Raw genomic sequence first — 23,784 nt, forward strand, 5'->3', positions numbered from 1 at the left:
CTAGCCTTGAGAAAAAATTAAAGGACAGCACTCAGGCTCTAGGTTCAAATCCCTGGACTTCACAAAACAAAAAGTCAACAAATAAAATTTGGTGCTCAGTCGATCATCACTTAGCATTCTACTTCAATGTATTTAGTATGAGCCTAAGAAGTTACATCTTTAGCAAATGCTCTCCCCTCATATTCTGCTTCATTACCAGTATTCAAACCCCTGGCATTACCAAAGTCTCCTCCCAGTTAGCATAGCAGTCTACCACTGGGAATTAATAGATATATTTTTATTAATCATAATCTATCCACACACATCAAATGAGTAGTAGCCACATTCCACTATTCTGAATGTTTTTTCTCCCCCTTTGAGTTAATAAACCTTACCATTAAAAACTATAGAATACTTATTAAATTAAGTCAACAGTCATCATTCTTCCACCCAATCTTGTAACCTAATTTATGTGTTTTTTTTTTGTTTCTTTGATGTTGGTGCCCTGTATCTTGTATGTACATTTCTCTAGCTTTGGGAGGTGAAGGGGAAAAAACCAAATGCTTAACTAGGGATACAGTTTGACCCATTTTAACAATGAGATCAAGACACTATGTTCAAAAACGAACTTTACAATTTAGGCAGGGAGTGGGAAGGAGGGATGGAAAGGAGTAGTTGTGGAGGTGGAAGGGTAGGGATGGTAGGGGAAAAACAAAGGAGGAAGTATCAATGCTTGAGAGGAAATGAACTCATTACCTACCTTATGTAACTGCAATCCCTTTGTACATTATTTTTACAAAAAAAAAACGTATTAAAAAAGATGAAAAGACCCAGAAATAAAACTACATACTTACAATCATCTGATATTCAACAAAAGAGTGAAAGATGTAATGTGGAAAAAACATAGTCTTGCCGGGTGACTGTGGCTCATGCCTTTAATCTAGCTAATCAGAAGGCTGAGATCTGAGAATGGTTGTTGAAAGCCAGCAGGGCCAGGGAAGTCGATGAGACTCTTAGCTCCAATAAACCACAAGAAAATGGGAAATGGAACTGTGGTTCAAGTACTAGCCTGGAGATGAAATGCTGAGGGGTAGCTCCGAGGCCGAGAGTTCAAGCCCCACGACCGACACACACACAGACACAGACACAGACACACAGACACACAGACACACAGACACACACACACACACACACACACACACACACACACCACACATACACAGACATCATAGCCTCTTCAACTATTGGTGTTGGGAAAACTGGACATCAATAGGCAGAAAACTGGAAGTGGATCTCTGCTTGCACTAACATCAACTCAAAATGGATTAACTACATTAAAATCAGCCAAACTACTATAAGACAGAAAAAGGGTGACATTAGAACTTATAGGTACTGAGGTGGAAGCTGGGCAGCTGCACCCCGAGCACCGGTAGTTGCGCTCCAGATCCTGCAATCTCACACTGCGTGCCTTGACCCAGTAACTGCTTACTCCAGTTGGCCCCTGCAATGGGCGCCATGCTTCCGGCGGCGCTTGGCGCTCAGGGCAGCTCTACTCACCACCCTGGCCCTGCTCCTCAGGCCACCGGTGACGAGGGTCCCATCTTGCAATGCGAGCACTGTGATGGGATCGTGCTGGCCCAGTGCGAGCCTCTGCCTGCAGTGCCTGCGTGTGCCGAGCTGGTGCGCGAGCCAGGCTGTTGCAGCTGCCTGACATGTGCTCTGCGGGAGGGTCAGCCGTGAGGTGTCTACACAGAACTCTGCAGCTAGGGGCTCAGCTGCCAGCTGCCACCAACCGAGCCACGCCCACTGCAGGCGCTGCTGGATTGCCGCGGGTTCTGCGCCAATGCCAGCGTCCTGGCCGGCTGAGCGCCTACCTGCTGCTGCTGGTGCCCTCTGCCTCAGGAAATGCTAGTGAGTCAGAGGAGGACGTAGGCACGGGGAGCTTGGAGAGCCATGCCCCTCCCAGCACACATAGGGTGCCTGACTCCAAGTTCCATTCCATTCACGTGAAGCTGGACACCATCAAGAAAGGTCACGCAAAGGACAGCCAGCACTACAAAGTCGACTATGAGTCCCAGAGCACGGACACCCAGACCTTCTCCTCGGAGTCCAAACTGGAGATAGAATATGGTCCCTTCCTTAGAGAGATGCAAGACACCCTGAATCACCTGAAGTTCCCCAATGTGCTGAGTCCCAGGGGTGTGCACATCCCCAACTGCGACAAGAAAGGATTTTATAAGAAGAAGCAGTGTCGCCCCTCCAAAGGCAGAAAGCGGGGCTTCTGTTGGTGCGTGGACAAGTATGGTCAGCCCCTCCCAGGCTTCGACAGCAAGGGCACGGACGACTTGCACTGCCTCGGCATGCATAGCCAGTAAACCCCACTGCATCAGTTAAATTGGAGCTCCAATACGCCTTACTTTACACAAAAGACTGCCACGGACAGAACAGTACCTGCCTACAGCCTCCACTTACATTACTTTTTGTGATGACCTGGTTTTTTGTGTGTTTTTTAAAGAAAACCAAAGTTTAGACAGAGACTTTAGAAATGTCTATTGTTCCTTTAAATGGTAAACTTGAGCATCTTTCCACTTTTCAGTAGTCAGAAAAGAAAATTAATTTCTCTGTTGCTTTCTGTAAAAATAACTGATACTCCTGCCCAAAGCAGCGGACTTGATCCCCTTCTAGAAACCTCTCCACATCTGCCCATTGGAACAGCTGACCTTCTGCCTCCCTCACTTCAGTGGCTATTGTAGAAGACACTTCCTCGTTGCCCTCCGCACTGCTCAGGCTTCATGGAGAACAGGAAGGTCAGAAACTCAAATCACCTGGACATCTCTACCATACACGAGACCCCTGGGCCTCCTGATACTATCTTTGATTCCAAGCCATGGACCCCTGGGCCACAAAGCTTCTTCATTATCTGCAAGTGACTTGATCTGCTTGGAAAATACTGGAGAGATTGAGGTGGAATATAACTGACCAAGAAAGTTCTATAAAACTGACCCAAAAAAGTTCTAGTACATTCTGGGAAACTTGTAAATGCAGATCTTCCTGACCTCCCTCCATTAGGCAGCTTTTCAAGGATGGAGCCCAGTGGAAGGCCCAGGGTGGCCTTGGCTGTGGTCCAGCAGGGCATGGGGGAGGCTGGGGGTGTACCCCACACCTCACAGGCCTCACCAGTAATGGAGTAATCGCTCTGGAGACAACAACAACAACAACAAAATGTTTTCTAATTTAACTCCTAGTTTGGGGTTGAGGATAATAAACTGTTTAAAGGCAAAAGTTTATTTTTACCCCTCATCTTTATTCTTGACCTAACAAAACAATGGTGTTTAATGTTATCTAAACAGGAAAGATGAACAGCTTGTTGAGAGAGCCTCATAGGGCACTGGGAACATGTAGAGAATACCTTGTGTTTGTTGAACTTGGAGTCCAACTCATACTTTATAATTCACACATGTATGCAGAGAGAGAGAGATATGTTCTCAATGGTTAACATTGTATACAGCATAGCCCAACTATAATAGGATTCATACTAGATAATCCTAGATAGTGTTAATTACTAGAAGGTGTAACTATGGTTGTGATCAGGAGAGGACACTCAGTCCAGGCTGGGCTTTTCTCTCCCCAAGGCCAAACCCATGGCAGTGTTGGGTGTGTGGCGATTGTCCTGCCCTACACAACAGAGAGCTCTCCTTAAGAACAAAAAGAGGTCTCAAGACAGTCTGCCTACCTATTACGAGCTTTCCTTTTTTTTTTAAATTTTTTTTGGTGGAAAGTATTTTTGAAAAATTTTGTCTTGTGATGTATTTATAAAAGTAAATAAAGTTTTACCATCAAAATAATAATTAAAAAAATACTTATAGGTACTGGCAGGAACTTCCTGAATAGAATCCCAGGGGCATAGCAGATAGGAAAGAAACCCAACAAATGGGACTACATCAAAGGAAAAAACCTACACAGGCTAGAGACATAGCCACTAAACTAAAAAGACAGCCAACAAATTGGGAAAAGATATTTACCTGCAATACATCAGACAAAGGGCTAATTTTCAATGTATACATGGATCTCAAGAAACTACCCCTCCCAAAACTAATAAACGAATCACCAAATGGGCAGAGGAGCTAAGGAGAGACTTCTCATAAGAAGAGGTAAGAATGGCAAAGAAACATATCAGGAAAGGTTCATCATCCCTGGCCATAAAGAAAATATAAATCAAAGTAATTCTGAGATACCATCTTATCCAAATATCTTGAATTAGACAACAAATGTTGGTGGGGAAGTGGAGAAATTAGAAAATGGCAAGGACATTTGCACAACCATGTTCCTTGCTGCTCAATTCACAGTGACAAGAAATGTACACAACCCAGATGCCCCACAATAAATGAATGGAACCAATAATTATGCCATCTATATACAATGAAATTTTACAGAACCATTAGAAAGGATAAAATAATGTCATTTGCAGGGAAATGGATGACACTAGAATAAATCATGTTAAGAAAGTTTAGCCAACATCAAATTGACAAATGGTACCTGTTCCCCTGATATATGGAAGAGAGGTTTAAAACACCATGGGATATGATATACTGAACAGGATTCTAGACATCATTTACAGTAGGAACAGAAGAGGAAGCATTTGGCGAAAATCACAAAGTTATAATACCCGAGCACCTTTTCTACATAATACTATATATATATATATATATATATATATATATATATATATATATATATATTGAATTGCAATGATAAGGAAACAAAGGAACTTTTCTTAATTTGTCTTTTCATTTTCTAATGAGTCTGTATTCTTCACCTAATATACAGGGAAGATGGGGGAAGGGCACAGAATTAGTGGGAAGTGGGTGAAAAAATGCAGCAGCAGAGCCCTCTGGCTCTACTGGACATTGATGAAAGTGAACCATGCAAGTCGAGGGTCAAGATGGGAGGGAGGGTATGGAAGAGAATGTGGGAACAGATGAGATTATGTAAAAGGAAGGAAATGTACTAGTTACCTGACATACAGAAAGGTAACCCTGCTCTATATAGCCGCTAAAACATTTTTTTTTTGAAGAAAAGTGTTCCCAAATGAGAACATATGAGAATAAGAAAATACAGAGCAGATAATTCTTTTTTATGTCCTTGGTACCTGATAGTTTCAATCAATAGCTATTGTCCTACCAACTGAGTCATACCTCTAAACCCAAAAGTCCTTACAATATTCAAATTTTTCATTGATTTCTTCATATTTTCTATTTTCTTTTTCATATGTGTGTGTGTGTGTGTGTGTGTGTGTGTGTGTGTGTGTGTGTGTAAGAAATGGAGTGTGATCACAGGATCTAGGTGCTATCCCTGAGCTTCTTTTTTGCTCAAGAGTACACTCTACCACTTGAGACAAAGCTTCACTTGTGGATTTTCTTGAACAGTTTATGGGAGATAAAAGATTCACAGGGACGTTTTGGCACCACTAGATTCAAATCATCATCTTCAGGTCTCAGCCGCTGGAGTAGGTAGTATTATAGGCATGAGTCAAGGCTTCTGGCTTATGAATTGTTGTCCCTTTTTTAAAAAGATGGTGCCAGTGGCTCATGCCTGTAATCGTAGCACCACAGGAAGCTGAGATCTGATAATTGAGGTTTAAAGACAACCTGGGTAAGAAAGTCTGTGAGACTATTATCTCATAAGCTGGTTAGCAAGAAACCAGAAGGGGCACTGGCTCAAACTGGTAGAGTGATAGCCTTGAGCACAAAAAAACAAGGACTGCCCCCAGGCCCTGAGTTCAAGCCCCACATATAAAAATATGTAAAAAAAATTGCAATCACTTGTAATCTCAACATCTTCAATTGGTGGTGTATTTAAAGTTAATTTGCATCTCACTTCGTATGTATTTGAGGGGGAACTAAACATATAACATTTTTTTTAAAAAAATGAGCAGCTGGGTTCAGGTGGCTCATGCCTGTAATCCTACCTTTTCAGGAGGCTGAGAAATGAATATGGTGGTTTAAAGACAACCTGGGCAGAAAAGTTCCCATGAGACTGCTATTTCCAATTAACCACTAAGTGGTTTAAACTGGTATGGTAGAGTACTAGCATTGAACAAAGGAGTTCTGGGACAATATCCATGCCCTGTGTTCAAGTCCCATGTCTGAAGGACAAATAGAAATCAGGTCTGGGAAGTTGGCTCAGTGCTAGAGTGTTTGCCTTGCATGTGGAACCTTTGGGTTCAATTCCTCTGTACCACATAAGCAGAAAAAGCCAGAAGTGGCACTGTTGCTCAAGTGGTAGAGTGCAAGCCTTGAGGTGAAGAGCTACGGGACAGTGTCCAGGCCAGAGTTTAAGATCCATGATGGATAAAAAGCAAACAAACAAAAATAATTCAAACATTTAAATGATGTGCACAATAGACTATACACTAAAGATGAAAGATTAAATTAATGAATTAATAATTAAAGTGACCAACATTGTTTTGATTTTGTAAGTGGTGAATATAGCAGAAAAAGTGATAAGAAATAATGATTCATTTCTAAACACTCATATTGTTTTAAACTCATTTACTACTTTTAAACTAAAGGAGCACATAAGTATCATTTTACAAAAAAAAACAAAAGTTGTACATGTATTTCAGCCTGAATTCCACATTTTATAATTTTCCTTTTAGTAAATAATCAGTATCTTTTCATATAAAATACCTGTAATCCCTTTATTTAATACTTATCATTCTAGTATTTAATTATATCATAATTCCTCCCTTATTTCTTTTCTTCACATCCTTTCCTCCTTTCTATACTAGCAGTTAAATTAAGGGCTTCATGCACTTAAGGTAGGTCCTCTAAAAGGTGAGCCACATGCCTGCTCTTTTTGCTTTAGTGACTTTTTTTTTTTTTTGGTCATGTGGCTTGAACTCTGGGCCTGGAGACTGTCCTTGCACTCTTCAGCTCAAGGCAAGTGCTCTACTGTTTGAGCCACAGTGCCACTTCTGATTTTCTGGTGGTTTAATGGAAATAATAGTCTCACAGATTTTCCTGCCTAGACTGGATTTGAACTGTGATCTTCAGATCTCACGTCCTGAGCAGCTAAGATTACAGGCATGAGCCCCCGGCATCCAGCTCTGCTTTATACTTATTTTTTTGGGGGAGGGGCTGAACTCTGGGCCTGGCCACTGTCCCTCAGCTCTTCAGCTCAAGGCTAGTACTCTACCACTTGAGCCACAGTTCCACTTCCGGCTTTTTTTTATTCTGCTTATGTGGTGCTGAGGAATGGAACACAGGGCCTCATGCATGCAAGGCAAGCACTCTACCACTGAGCCACCTTCCCAGCCCTGCTTTATCCATTTTTATGGCAGGGTTTTCTGTTTATGACCAGGCCAGCATGGTCTACAATCCTTTTTTCTACCTTTTCTGAGTAGATGAAATATAAAGCACAATGCATTGTGTTCAGATATTGATTGAGATCCAATATTGTGAATGTTTCCCTGGGCTAGCCTCAAATCATAATCCTCTCTGTATCAGTCAAGACCTAATAGCTGGCATTACAACTATGAGCTACAATGTGTGGCTCAAATTTCTGACAACTAGAACATATGAACAAAGTTTTAATAATTTTAAATGTTGAATTTGAGGAAAATGAGTGCTTTTATTTGCCTAGTTTCAAATTTCACCAAAAAACACAAATATTAACTTTTGATTTCCTAGATTAAATAAGCAGATAAACTTTAAAAAGCAATTAACTATTTAAAGAAAATAGCTAGGACTGGAAAGGTGGCTCATTGGTAGAGCGCTTGCCTTGCATGCCTGAGGCCCTGGGTTCAATTCCTCAGCACCACATAAGCAAAAAGAAAAAAGCCAGAAGTGGCACTGTGGCTCAAGTGGCAGAGGGCTAGCCTTGAGCTGAAGGACTGAGGGACAGCGCACACGCCCAGAGTTCAGGCCTTACTATTGGACACCCCCCCCCCCAAAAAAAAAGCTAAATAGTAATCATCCTTACCACTGTAACTTTGGACTTAACACCTTGTCAAACATTGTTTACATCATAGTTGGTTTTTATGGGCAGTATATTCCATAAACGGATCATGCCACCCCCAATGTCGATGGTCAAACAGCCTATATGCACAGGTGTGAAAGCAAGGCTGTAGGCCATCACACGATCCATGCTCTTATATCTGACTTGCTTTGGAAACAGGATTATTCTTCTATTCTACTTTCTACAAAGTTGCATGATTAGCAAGCATGATTTAGAATGAGAATGGCCTCATACTCCATGTTCCACGTAGGAGTCTTGCTTTCTGTATATCACTCCCATAAATCTACATACTGGACTTGGCTTTATTGTTTCAATGTTGTCTTATTTGTAGTCTTCTATATTGTATTGAACCCTTATACTTAAACTCAGAACTTCTTTCTTCTATTATTGCTATTGTTTCCCTTACTGTTAGCACATGTAAACTTGGGAAATAATGAACAGCACGTACACTCACAAAACGAATGTTCTGAGAACCTTCTTCCCATTTAAAATTTGCCTTAATTTACAGAGAACTTACAAAGTTTGAACTCAATGTACTCATGTATAATGTATTTATAAGCCATATAAATTTCATATTTTCTCTTTAATAAGTTGTCTCTGAAACACGTGTTACCTCAGGTCCAAAGGTGTCCTAGTGTTATTTCAGTGAAGCCAGAAAACATTCATTATACCTCAAGCAGCACCATCGATTGTTGCTGGAAGTAACTGTTACTGGATAGGAAACTGACCCCAGGAGAGCAGTGGAACATAGAGGAAAAACAAAGTCCAAATTACCTTGTGCTTTCCTTTTTACTGTACAAGAAAAGTATCCCAAGCCTTGAAGGAAACTCTATCCCTGGCTTTTCCGAGTGTGTTTTTTACTCATATAAAATTTTCTGTAAACTTCTAGTTTTGAGAATATTACAAAAGGAAATAATGTACCATTTGAAGGCCAGCATAGAACAAAATGAAATAACGTTGTTTTAAAAGTGTTCTCCTGCAAAGGAACAAAGACATGAAGGTTTTAAAGTGTCTTATGGATGGATATTTCACCCCTGAGATGATTCTCTTGATGCAGGAGTCAGTTACCAATTCCTTTGGTCTGGTCCTGAGTTCCTCAGAGCATTAAGGATTCCAAAAAAGCAGGATCCAGTCAATATGATCAGCAAAAGAAGCCTCTTCTCTGATCAGTACAACTTTAAGGAGGGTCCCAAAGAAATATCTGGGATTTTTCTTTGCTTGTTTGTTTAGTTGGTGCTGGTTCTGGGTCTTGAACCCAGAGGCTGGATCCTGTCCCTGAACAGTTGTCTTTCCTGCCCACCTGCCCCCAAAGCTAGTACTCTACTGCTTGAGCCAAAACTCCACTTCTGGTTTTTTGGTGTTCAATTTGTGATAAGAGTTTGACACACTCTCCTGCCTGGTTTGGTTTGAATTAAGATAGTAAGAAAGCTAAGTGACATCAACTGTGTGGACTTCTCTTTTGAAACAAAAAATATTAGATGAAGTTTATTGTAAAGCTAGTATTTGACAATTTATAAAGGAAGAGAATATGTCTAGCAAAGAAGCCATAACTTAAATAACTCAGCAAAAGGAGGTGCACTGAATCATTTTGAAATTATTTTTTCTGCTTGGGAAGATTATTGATCTTTTCTTTCCTTTTGGGGAAACTTAAGGTAATATTTGCACTTTTTGTTGGTTGTGGGACTTGAACTCTGATCCTGGGTGCACTCCCTCAGCTCTTCAGCTCAAGTCGAGAGCTCTACCGCTTAAGCTCTATCACCACTTCTGGGTTTCTGGCAGTTAATTGAAGATAAGGGTCTCATAGACATTCCTGACCAGGCTGGCTTTCAACCACAATCCTCTGGTCTCCTGAATAGCTAGGATTCCAGGCATGATCCACCAGCACCCAACACATATTTGCGTTTATGTGCACTGAATGACACTATATAATGGAACACAATATATATATGGACACAATATATATTGGACAATATATAATGGACACAAATAATGGAAATTTGAATCGAATGATGGCATTGCAGCTTTTCAGGAAATTTGAGGTAACAATAAATATGTCCTCCTTTCCATGTTGTTTCATTAATCATTAACAACTCATGAGCTATGGGACCCTTACATTAGCATCCTCTGCCATCTGTGTAGGTGTATTTAGTATCAGGAAATGTTTATAGAGAAATATAGAAAGACAATTTTTAGAAAGCAAAGAAGATAAGGTATGAAGGAACAGCACAGAAGGAGATACATCTTTTACACAGAAATTAAGAAGTAGCCTAAAAGATATAGAATGCTAATGGTAATGAGAAATAAGACTAGTTGATAACTATTTGTTCAATAACCAAAAATGGTTCTCTAAAACAAATTCTGGTATATCTTAGTTACTGTCATTTATTCATTAACTCTGGAATTATACCTTCTCTTCTGTCACAACTGTTAATTTGCCTCTGCTGTTCTGGTGCCATAAATGACCAAAAATATTTCCAAATCTCATTTAGACTACCCTTCTCATTGTGATTAGCAGTGACCATTCACAAACCTGGAATCTTTGAATTTCCAGAATTAATCTTCACCTGACATCTAAGCACGTTCAAGCCATTAATTGCTGTGACCTAATGAACAAAACTTTTTTTTTCAACACAATATACTAATATAAGTAACGTACATGAATTAGGGAATACTACTGTCAGGTGTCAGTATGGCAGGAGCAATTATATATACCAAGTATGGGTTCCTTATTTTGTATTTACTAACTAATATTTTTTTCCTAGTCAAGGGGCTTAAACTCAGCGCTAGGGAATAATTTCTGAATTTATTTATTATTTTTGCTCAATTCAATCACTCTACCACTTGAGGCACAGCACCACTTCCAGTGTTTTTCTGTTTAAGTGGTACTGAGGAATTGAACTCAGGGTTTCATGCATGCTAGGCAATCACCGTATCACGAAGCCACATTCCCAGAGCCCTAAATGACTTTCTTAAGTTGATATTATATTTTTATTCCATAACTATGTACCATAATATTGGCCTGGTGCTAGAAAATGATGTAGAATAGAATACAATAAAATAAATCCAGTAAGGCTAGATGGACAATGAATAACCCTCACAGTGTAGCAAAGGCACAGAGGGCTTACCTCATGGAGATGTATCAACACGATGAGTGAGACCACTCCTGACCCCCAGCCCACCTCCAGAACCAGAATGAGTAGGCCATCTTGTGTTCCAGCCACCTGGGGACATTGGGCCACCTCCTACAGCACCCATTCTACCAGTTCCAGTCCCGAGAGAGAGAGAGAGAGAAAGAGAAAGAGAGAGAGAGAGAGAGAGAGAGAGAGAGAGAGAGAGAACCAGAATTACAGTTAAATCCGGTGCCAGTGGCTTAGAACTCTAATCCTAACTAAACAGGAGGCTGAGATATGAGGATCATGGTTCATAGACAGCCCAGGCAGGAACATCTGTGAGAATCTTATCTCCAAAGAACCACCAGAAAAGTGGAAGGGGCACTGTGGGCTCAAGTGATAGAGTGCTAGCCTTGAGCTGAGGAGCTCGAGAACAGTGCCCAATCCTAGAGTTCAAGACCCATGACTGAAAAGAAGTGGACTTCCCACCACAAGAAGTGGACTGAATAACACCCATTGTCCTAGGGAGCATGGTAGAGAAGTCAGGCCGAGCTTCCTGTGAACTTGAGGTCCTAAGTAGGTCACCTGGCTTCTCTGTGCCTCAGTTTCCCCAACTGCAAAACTGAACAAAGTGAAGGATCTCCTTCCACATTGGGATAGGGTAATAATGAAAGAGAGTCATGTTTCAGTTCATAATTCCACACCTGTAGCACGATTAATAACAGGCCCCACCTGAGCCCTTACTGGTATCTTCCGGTCATATGCTCACAGAATTGCCAAAAACTTATCTGAAGGCTGCTCCCTCTCTGCCTAGCCATTCTTCAGAGATCTCTCTATATAAATACCTTGTTTCCTCACAACTGTCCTATGAGGAGACTGAGGTCCAATGGTTGAGGCCCTACCAAGAGCTTTACGTGTGGTCAAGAATCCTCTGCTGTGGACTGAGTTTGGGATAATCTATCTAAACCAATGACTGTGCATGGTGCCACATGTCTACCATCCCAACTAGAGAGGACCAGGCCTGGTGGAGCATATCTTTCACAGCAGGACATTGATCCAGCCCAGCCTGAGCATATATTTAGTTTCTATCTCAGAAATGCTCAAGACAGAAATGTGGCTCATCAGAGCCGGGGAGAGGAAGCAAGCATGGGGGTTATGGTGTCCCCAGGGGGGATGTTTGACCCGGGTTGCATTGGTGTTGGGGTGGCCACTCACCTGTGCTGCTGAGAGAATCTATTGGCAGCTGCTCCAAATGGGGCAGCAGCTATGGCAGCAGCATTGTGGACACATGAGCCCAGAGCAGATGACTAGGGGCAGAGACCAGGTCGGGGATTTAGGCCTGCTGGCAGCACGCCATTGCCTGAGGTTTGAAACCTGGCACCGCATGAAGGGAGGGAAGGGGCCGGGTGGGGGTGGGAGCATCAATTTCCTACTATACTCCAAAGTCACCTCGAGTCTCTTCCTCACCACTCAGTCACCTCTACCTTCCTCAACTACTGGTAGTGGTGTAAACTAACAGAGGGAATCCCAGTGCTACCTGGCAGCATGGAATGTGGGCGTGGCCATCATTCTTGTATCCCATTGGTCAGAAAGAAACATGAAAGAATCGGGGTGTGGCCAGAATCCTGTGAAGCAAACAGAATGGGTGAGTGTCAACAGGCCATCGTGGGGCAATTTGAGCTGCCAGGATGTTCCCAGGACTTGAGAACGAGCCCCAGGGGTTAACAAAATAAAAAAAGATTTACATGCAGATGGCAGTATGCTAATAAATATATATATTTATAGAGTGCCAGAGATATCTATACATAATTCAGTTATTTAGACTATATTCCTACCAATTCCTGAGTATTCATTATGCATCCATGTAAGTAATGTTATTGTTTAAATCCTTAAAATATTAATGAAAGCACAGTGTCCTGAAATTATTGGGTTCCTCTAAGTAATAATATTCTTTTAATGCTTCATCAAAATTAAATAAAATCAACCAGCCTTCTGAAATGATGCTGTTTAATTTTATGGGATCACCATGCACCATGAACTCATTCAACTGTGACATTGAGAAAATTCCAGTGTTATTCCTTTGGATGGGAACCAGTTTCTTAGTATCTCCTGCCACTGGCTGGTGTCAAGAAAGGGGATTCGAAACGAGGGCCTATGATGCCACGTGGGCCTATAGCTTCCCTGATAGTCTGTCAGCCTTCAGCAAAGCAAGGTGAAGTACCCTTTGCAACAGTGTCATTCAGACCCAGAAGGGTCACTGCAAAGGAAGAAAACATAAAAGGCCACATTTTTTCTGTGCATTGATTTCCCTGAAAGACCTGGGGTTCTTGGATCACAGGAGCACCTGTGTGTCCAATGGCTTCACCCCAACCTAGGGTGATCGAAGCTGAGGTGGACTTGCCACTACCTGAGATCAAGCCCCATGCTGAGAAAAAATTAGCTCCCTGGCTTGCAAGTCACACCGTTTATTCTTACAGGCTTTGGATTTGAACTCAGGATCTGGGTAAATCTGCAGCAATGTGGATAAAGGAGAAGATCATCTTACATGAAGATAAAAAAGTCAGTCCTGTTCACTAGTCCTTAATTCAAGACCCAGCTCTCGAAAACATGCTATTTATATATATTGTAAAGATAGGATTTATACTTACCTATAGATGTTCAGTCCATATATGTTTGGTGTGGTTGTTCTTGGTATCTTTTGTTTTATTCATTTATTTATCATTGATTTTACTATGATGAAACCCATTGTGTTTATTATATTGATGACAACCTATCAGAGAACATCTAGATTTGAAAAAATGTTTTCCATGATGCCTGGCCCCCAAGATACTCAGAGAAAAGGAAAAAAAAAGTTTCACACGCTCCTTACTCCATGATTCACTTGTTGGTAGTGCTGGGATTTGAACTCAGGGCAAAGAAAAACCAATTGGTCTATCAGTCAAGGTGATCATATGAACCTGTGAGCAACTAAGGAGTGTGGCCAATCCCAGAATCTGACATTGATCCCCAGGGTGGTCGACTATAGTCAGAAATTCATAATTAAAACATAGGATCTATATTGACATACATGTGTGGTCAGCATCTTGTGTTCAGTGCAATTATTCTCCTTATTTTGTCTCTAATTCATGCAGGTATTGTGTACTTTAATAAGCATGGTGACAGGTATAACTGTACTGACATGGATGACAACCTGTTCCCATGTTTACAGAGTTGCCTATGCATTCTCCATCATATTTGAGACCCAGGAGAGGATAAAAGGTACAACAACTGGCTTCTGACATCAGGATGAATCAGTTGTCAGTGCTGGGATTTTAGCTCAGGTCTGGGTAACTCTGTTGCACTGTGGGAGAAGGGGAAGCTCACCATCTTTAAAGAGTAGAATGTCAGGCCTGGTGCAGGACCTGATTTGAAGCCCCAGCACTGGACAAAATAGCAAGCCCACCTTTTTTAAACATAGGATTTCTCTTTACCTGCAGGTGAGGTATGCATAGTTATTCTTTCTATTTTGTGTCTTTTTCAAGGATGTATTGTGTATATTATTGCGTATGAGGTGACAGACATAACTGCTGACATGAATGACAACCTATTCACATGGCTAAGAGTTGCCTATGTAGCATTCTCCATCCTCAATGAGACCCAGGACATTCACAGGACAGGAAAACCTGTGCCACCATAGGCTTCTCACATCAGAATGAATCTTTGGTAGTGCAGGAATTTGAACTCAAAGCCTAGCAGGCCCTATTGGGAAATGGGTAATGGTGAGCACATCAGGTTAAGATCCACTAAGGAACTAGGCCATTCCTGGCACCTGAGATGGAACCCTCATGGGGGCCAATATAGTCATAAATTCATAATTAAATAGAGGATCTATATTTCCAAGCATGGGTGGGTGGCATCTTGTGTTTGGTGTAGTCATTCTCTTTGTTTTGTGTCTTATTCATTGAGGTATTGTGTATTTCCTTGAGTATAGGATAACAAATATAACTGTGGTGAACTGGATGACAACCTATTCCCTTGAGTATAGAGTAGCGTATACATTCTCTTCCTAGCTGAGCCCCAGAACTTTCCCAGTACAGGAAAACAGGTGCAACGACTGGCTTCTCACATCAGGGTGAATTTTTGGCAGTGATGGGATTCGAACTTTGGGCCTAGGAGGCCCAACTGCCCAATGGGTCCACGTGATCACACCAGACTGTGAGCCACTAAGGAGCTGGGCCATTCCCAGGAACTGAGATCGAGCCCCAGGGAGGCCAAAATAGTCCTCAATGATCATTGAAACATGGGATGTATGTTCACATCCGTGTGTGGACTGCATCGTGCATTAAGTGTATTCTCTTTATTTTGTATGCTATTCATGGGTGTATTGTGTATTTGCTTGAGTATATGATGACAGGTATAACTGGGCTGACATGGATAACAACTTATTCCCATGGCCACAGGGTGGTCCATGCATTCTCTGACCTAGTTGAGATCCAGGACTTGCACAGGAAAGAAAACAGGTGCAACGATTGACTTCTGACATCAAGATGAATCTTTTGGCAGGGCGGGGAATCTGAACTCGGGACCTAGCAGGACCAAGTGGGGAATGGGGTCATATGAGCACACCAGCCTTTGAGCCACGAAGGAGCTAGGCTGTTCCAAGGAACTGCGATTGAGCCCCGCCCCCCAGGGGACAGCGGGGTGCACAACAGTCATCCATTCATAAGGTGAAGGTAGTATGCAAATAAGTACACATTTGTATAGAGTAGGAGAGATGGTAACCTGTGGTGGAATCCAATCTGTGTGACTACCGATTCTTGGATCTTTCCTGATGCCTCCATTTCATACTGTGATGATTATTGTCATGCTTCATCAACTGTTCTTTACAAATAATCGATACCCCATGAGTCTTGCCTATCATTTCCTACTTGCATCATGCACAAACTTCTCATTCAAGGTTGAGATCGATTACATTCCATGACTCATCCCAGGTCCAGAAATGAGTATCTCAGGATCTCCCGACATTTCCTCTGCATAGGGGGGCTGAATTCAAGCCTCAGGCCTGGAAAAGATATTCCTTATATACTTTTTTTTTTTTTTTTTTTGGTACACTCGTGCGACTGAACTCTGGGCCTGGGCGCTGTCCCTCAGCTCTTCACCTCAAGGCTAGCGCTCTACCACTTGAGCCAAGGCTCCACTGCCGGCTTTTTTTTCTGCTTATGTGGTGCTGAGGAATCGAGCCCAGGGCCTCATGCATGCAAGGCAAGCGCTTTACCATTGAGCCACCTTCCCAGCCCTCCTTATGTATATTTTAAAGATAGGATTGATACATCTGTACAGATGTTCAGTCCATATTGTGTTTGGTGTGGTTATTTATTTAATTTCTTGTTTCATTCATTTATTTAGAATTTATTTTATTGACTCTGATGACACCTATACCATTTATTACATTGTTTACATCCTGTCACAAAACATCCAGATGTTAGATATGTTCTCCATCATGCCTAGCAGTGCCAGGATCTGAACTTAGTGCCTAGCAGGCCCAATTCATGATTGGGTGAGTTTGATCATGGCAGCCTCCAGTCAATGAAGATGTCGGGTGGTTCCCAGGCTCTGGCCAAAACAGCGATACATGGATAGGCAGACAGAGGTATACAAATAAAAATATATATTAGTAAAGTGTTCCATACCCGTCTATCTATGATGGAATGACACCTACTATGTTCCTTCCAACTCTTAGGTATTTATTATACCGCAATTGAAGGAATATTATTCTTTTCATACTTAATAAACTATTAATTAAGCTCAATCAGCATTCTAGGATTATTGCATCCAATTTTAGCGTAGACCAACGTATAAATTACTCTTTCAATCAATATTCCTATGCATAGGAATGAGTCTCTTGTGATCTCCTGCAATTGATGTCAGGACTGCGATTTGAACCCAGGGCCTATGTTGACAGGTTGGACTATGGCTTCAATAATAGCCCACCAGCCACCAGCAATGGCAGGTTAAGTCCACATTGCAGCTTTGTCATTCAGACCCAGGATGGTCACTGTCCTAAGAAAAAAATCCTAATCCCCCAACTCTCTGCAGCTCACCACTTTTCGTGCTTTCCAAATTGTTTTTCTTCCTGAAAGCCCTCTGGGCCCAGGATCACAGGATCGGCTATTTGACCAGAGACTGCACCCCAGCAAAGGGAGATCCAAGCTGAAGTAGAATTTCCACGACCTGTGTTCAAGCCCCATGCTTGGCCAAAAAACTATATATATATATATATATATATATATACATATATATATATATATATATATATATGTATATATATATATATATATATATAAATTAATTATTTAAATAAATTTAAAAAATAAAGCTCCCTGGTTTGGAATTTCTGCCAGTTTTCTTTTCTAGCCTGGGATTTGAACTCAGAGTCTTGGTAAATCTGTAGCAATGTGAGTGAAGAGTTGCCATTACTTGAGTTCAAACTCCATGCCAACCAAAAATGAAAAACTAAGTCATTGACCTCGGCAGGGGGAGGTAGTTGTGGAGATGGGAGGAAAGGGATGGTAGGGGAAAAACACAGGAGGAGTAAACAATGCTCAATAGGAAATGTACTCATTATGTTGCTCCTGGAACTGTAACCCCTCTGTAGAACATTTTTACAATAAAAAATATACAAAAAAAGAGAAATAATGTAGTTCTCAGAGAAGCACTTTGAAGGGAAGGGAAGGATGTTTGAATAGCTGTACAAAACTCTATATTGCTTTTTTTAATATTCAGTATGGAACTGAGTAAACATAACTACTTCCATCAAAAAAATTAGGGAAACAAAGGAGGAGGCTACAATGCTTGATAAGAAATGTACTCATTATCTTGCCCATGTAATTGTTACTCCTCTGTACGGTATTGTCACAATAATAAAAAAATAAGTACTCCTTTCCTGACATACGCAACCGTAACCCTTCTGTACATCATCTTTACAATAAGAATAGAAAAAAAGAGCTATTTATTGATGCTATTTGTTTCTTTGTGATTGAGTTCTGATAGACGTGACCATACTATAGCTGGCCTTGTGTTCTAATTGTGACAAGTCCTCTTCTTTTGGAATCAGTAATGCTGAAAACAAAGGCCGTCTTTCTTGCCTCCATGACACTGAATCTTCACCTTATTTATTAAAGGAGGATTATGTAACATTTAAAAAAAAATAAGTCACTCTCTTAGAACTGGGGCCAGTATTTCTGCCATTGCTAGGTTTTGAGCTCACCGTCGAGGTAACTTTTTGCACCATGGGTGAATGCGAAGCTCATTGTCCTTGAGGAAAATAAATCCAGGATAGTGTTCCCAGGGCCTGAATGATGGCCCTGCAATGGAAGAAATATTTCTATACATGTGTAATACATGATATATACATTTATATGGATGTTAATTTCATATTATGAATTTTATAATTGATTTTGTATATTATTTTTCTTTGATTCATTTATTTATGGTATTTAGTATTATTATACACATAATATTATATTTTGCACATCTATTATAAAATTATACACAATAATTTAGGGCATTGACTCATTTTAATTAACATTTTATTAAGTGTTGAAACATGATACATAATTAAATGGAAGCACTTGTCTCAGTCTTCACATGTTTAGAGTCTCTCCTAAGTATGAGCTTTCAGTTCAAGCCCAAGTCTGGCAAAAAAAAAATTGAGCCTGGTGAGATATATTATTCTTGAACTCAGAGGAGGGCCAAGGTTATAGGTAAGAGGTAGGATAGAGGGCAGGTGCTGGAGGCTCACCCCTGTAATCTACTCAGGAGGATAAAATCTGAAGATCCCAATTGCGAGCAGGAAAGTCAATATGAGACACTTTTCTCCAAGTAAACACCCCAAAAGACAGAAGTTGAGCTGTGGATCAAGTAGTAGAGTGCTTTCCTGGAGCACAAAACCTCAGGGATAGGATAACATCCAGGCCCTGAACTGAAACCCCAGGACTGGCACACACACACACACACACACACACACACATACACACACACACACACACACCAATATAGAGCATTTGCCAGTCAGCCTACACAAATTCCATTTCTAGCAACTCAATATTAAAAAAAAATAAAGATGGAGAAGGGAAGGAAAGACTTTCTCCAGGAAGTTTTATACCCAGTGCCAAAATTCCACAGTAGTTCACATATGTGGGTACAAGACAGAGAGCCTCTGGAAGAAAGTAGAGCATGGGCAAAGGTCCTGAGGTGTGCTGTAGTGCAGGTGGTGTGAATGGTATGAAGGTTTTATGGCTTCAGAAAAGTCTGGCAGGATATTCAAGGCTGGGTCAGCGTTGACTTGAGTCACAGGGCAGAGGGTGGGGTCCCAGAATAGCGCCCAGGGGGAAGATTAGCTTTTCTTTTCGCCAGGGACCCAAAGCCATTTCCTGTGGCTTGAAACCTGTTTTCACAACTCCTGACCCTCAGGCCTCCTTTGCATGGAGGAGTCAGGGCAAACGCAGAGAAAAACTCTTGCTTTAGAAAAGCTTCTAGCCCAATGCCACCAGTGGCTCAACCCCTGTAAATCCTAGCTACTCAGGAGACTCTGATATAGATCGAGGGTCAAGCCAGCTCAGGAGAGGAAAGTTAATGAGACTTTTCTTGCCAATTAACTACCAAAATCCAGAAATGGAGCTGTGGCTCAAGTGGTAAAGTGGTAACCTTGAAGGAAAAAGTTTAGAGACCAGAGCCCAGACCCTGAGTTCAAGCCCCAATACTAGCACAGGAAAATTAAAGAAAAGATTTCAGGAGCTCCTAGTCCACTGTGGTGTAAGGCCAGATCATCGAGGCACAGGTGGCTCAGCCTGTCCTCCTAGCTCCTCAGGAGGCTGAGATGTGAGGATTACCTTTCAAAGCCAGCCAAGGCAGGAAAGTCTGGGAGACTCAGATCTCCAAGGAACCTACAGAAAACCGGAAGTTGCTCTGTGGCTCAAGTGGTAAGGTGAAGAGCTGGGGGACAGAGCCCAGGCCCAGAGTTCAAGCCCCATGACCAACACCTGGCCTGCTTAGACCTTACTCTGTAGCTCTAGGCAGAGTTCTTTGCAGTGGGCCCCTGAGGGTCCCCTAATATCTAGGTGTCCTACAAGTCTTGATAGAAGCCTGTTTGGAGGCCATTGCCTACAGAGCAGGCCACAGATTCAGAGAAGTATCAAGCCGTGGGGCATGAAGTTCATCAGAATGGCATCTGTCATGGGTGCAATGTGGATCCGAGCAGTAAGTCACTGTCTCAGACCACAGTTTGGGGCCAGGAGGGGCAGGAGCTGTAAGATGTCATACCAGATAATGTCTAGTCACACGAGTATCACAAGAGTGCAAATTTGTCAGTCAGACCTTGGGCAGGTGTTGAGTTGGGCTCATGAAAATTTTGTAGGCTCAGGAATTCACAGCCAACTGGCTGCTGCTTGTAGCAGTCACTATCCCAGGAGTTCGAGGGCTCAGTGCCCTGCTTTCCTCACCAGTGCTTGGGAAAGGGGGGCAGATGAAGGTCTGCAATCATGGGCCGACAACCAAGGAGGAACCCTAGTGTCCTTCCCTTGATCCTGTAGCCCCATGTTGAGATTGAGGGGCAGGTTCCATGGAACTTACTGACATGGCCCAAACCCCTCAGCCCAAGAAGGACTTAGGGAGAAGCCACTTGATCTGGCTTGAGAGTTTACTGTGACTATGACTCAGGACTGCCCCCCAGTTGTAGCTCAGCTCATCCAGGTCAAAACTAATGCCCCAGAACATTGAGGTACTATACCAGTCTCTCATCCCCCAGTTCCCTGGGCCTGGAATCTAAAGTATATGCCTCTGTATTCTGCGAATCCAGAATTGTCTAGAAGGACCTGAGAGGCCCAGCTGTTGCCAGAAGATAGATTTGCCTACGATAAGGTATGTTGACATTTCCTAGACATCGAACAATACATCCAAGCCACCTTGGCCTCACCTCTCATGTAGCCTCAGGTTATCCTTGTTTGGGAAGCCTTTAGTCAGCTATCAAGGTCGAGTTGGCCAGAGCCACTTGCAACCACCCTTCCCCCACACCACTACCAGCATGCTGGGAGTGGGAAATGCAGCCAGGGGCCCAGCTGAGAAAAAACAGGACAGAGCATGAGTCACCCTGGCCCCCAGAGGCAGGAAAGAACATATGCCAGCCTGCCCTGAGGACCCAGAATCCCCTGGATGAGGACAAAGATACGGACAGCCAGACTTGGGTCCCAAGGAAAAGCTGGAATATGCAGGTTTCTGGCAATTTGGGACTCATTGTAGACCATGATAGGGGACTAAAGACAAAGTTGCTATTGAGGAAGGGCACCATCCAAGGTCAGGAAGAGGCAGACAAGCAACCAGGAAGTGGGCAGAGAATGATGAGGGAAAAAGACACACACACAGAAACACACACACACACACACACACACACACACACACACACACACACACACGGGTAGCCCAAGGTCTCAGCAGTCCCTGAGCAACTGAACATCCCAAACTCCAAGAATATGACACTATCATCCTCAGACCAAATGTTGACAAAACTCAGAGCCTCTCACACATCTGGAATGGCTCATAAAACAGCATGGCATTTCCTACTGTACACAGCACTATGAAGAAAACTCAGCCACAGCATTTTGGTTGTCAGTCATGGGGTTTGAACTTTGGGCCAGCCTGCTATCCCTCAGCTCTTCAGCTGAAGGTGTGCGCTCTACCACTAGAGCCACAGCACCACTTCCAGTTTTCTGGTGCTTCCCTTGAGTTAACGTCTCACAGAGTTTCCTACCCAAGCTGGCTTTGAACAGTGATCTTCAGATCTCAGCCTCCTGAGTAGCTAGGATGACAGTGGTGAGACACAGGCATTGCCCAGTTTCAGCCACTTTCTTACAACCAGGGGAAATCCAAATTGTCAGGTCATAAAGCACATGCAACCCTTCGCGTTCAGACTTTGACACCAGTATCCAAAGCCATTCTTCCTTGGTTGGAGAGAATATAATCGACAGTACCCTCCAACCTTACTCCCATTCACCCACTCCCTGCCTAAGATAGGCAACAACCTCTGGAGTTCTTGGTGAGACAACGCCCAGCCTGATGTAACTTTACACTTGGGCAAATTTGGGGAGTTCTTAGAAATGGCTGTACACTGAGGCCAGAAACTGGTGTCCGAACCATAGCAACCCAAATCCTTCACCATTTCTGGCAATCAAGAGGTGTCTTTCTTTCTTGTTTTTTTGGGTGAGGGGCTTGAACTCAGGGCTTGGGTACTGTCTCTGATGATGAATTTGCTCAAGGCAGTGCTCTACCACTTGAGCCATGGCACCACTTCCGGTTGGAGATTGGAGATGAGAATCTCAAAGGAATTTCCTCCTTGTGCTGGGAAACAAAACCCTCTGGATCTCAGCCTCCCGAGTAGCCAGGATGACAGGCTTGAGCCATCAGCGCATGGCCTATGGTGTCTCATTCTTTACAATTCCCAACTAGTCTTCCTCTAGTCACTACCACCTAGACCCTCCTCTACCTCCCTCAGGGACAGCAAAGGGAGGCTCAGAATCTGGGGAGGGCCATGGGCATTAAAGGGCCCCTTCACATCACTACCCCTTTCTAAGCTCCCATCCACTTCCTCTGGATGGCCTGGTTGTCTGGGGCATATCAGACCCACTAGGACTTCTTAGGCCTGCCCTGTATCCCCCGCCACATCCAAATGGTACCTGAGAATTTCTGGGGCAATCTGCTCCATGTTCCAGTGGAAGACGTTGGAAGGTTGCTGATAACTGGGTCCAGGGGTGCCTAAGGCAGAAGGAGTGTCCAGATCCTCTTTGTCAAAGAAGGAGACACAAAGCGTGGATGGATCTACTAAGAGCTACAGGGCACAGCCATCCACCTGTCACCCAGGTCCCTTGGAGTGCAGTTTTACATTGACAATGCTGGGGCTTGAACTTGGTGTCCAGGCGCTATCCCTGAGCTTCTTTTGCTTGATGTGAGCACTCTTCCACACAAGCCACAGTAACACTTCTGGCTTTTTCTGTGTATGTGGGACCTAGGACTCGAACCCAGGGTTTCCTGTGTGCTAGGTGAGCCCACTCCTGCTAAGACAAAATCCCAACATTGGATAGCTGTTCTTCTGTGACCCCTGGGGCCTGTCTCGGACAGTCTTGCCCAGCTTTACTGAGTTTCTAACCAGCAGCCCTGGCCGGAAAAGAACATGCTCCGCTATGTTGTCCTTTATCTATGGCATCTTTTCTCTTTATGCTTCCTGTCATATCCTCCTTGTTAAGCAAGAACTCCTTTCAACTGCTGCCTCTAAGAAACCCGCTCCAATCACCCTGGCAGAGGCGGATCTTCTCCAATCTGCAGGCTGTTGGACTTGTCATGCTCTGCCTTCCAGCAGGTGTGGGTTGAGAGTACACAAAGGCGAAGGCCTAACTTTCACCACCCAATTTCTGAAGGCTCTGATACACTACCCAGGAACCAGTACGGTATCACACTCTGTGAGAGGGCACTTGAGGCCCAGGCAGTCTGGGGGCAACAAATGGTGCCATTTCTTGTGTGGGCTTGAACTGAGGATCTGGGAGCTGTCTTTCTGAGTTTTCATGCTCAATCAAGGCTGCTACTCTACCATTTGAGCCACAGCTCCACGTCTGGATTTTTGGTGGTTCCATGCAGAGAAGAGTCTTATCAG

General features: G+C 42.9%; 1 pseudogene; it reads left to right on the forward strand.

Moving 5' to 3' along the window:
• Positions 1-1,494: 1,494 nt before the first annotated feature.
• Positions 1,495-2,414, forward strand: LOC122116434 (annotated as a pseudogene).
• The last annotated feature ends 21,370 nt before the right edge of the window (positions 2,415-23,784 follow it).

Source organism: Dipodomys spectabilis, unplaced genomic scaffold, assembly GCF_019054845.1.
Source record: "Dipodomys spectabilis isolate Male_0828 unplaced genomic scaffold, ASM1905484v1 ptg000134l, whole genome shotgun sequence".
In the NCBI taxonomy this organism is placed as follows: domain Eukaryota; kingdom Metazoa; phylum Chordata; class Mammalia; order Rodentia; family Heteromyidae; genus Dipodomys; species Dipodomys spectabilis.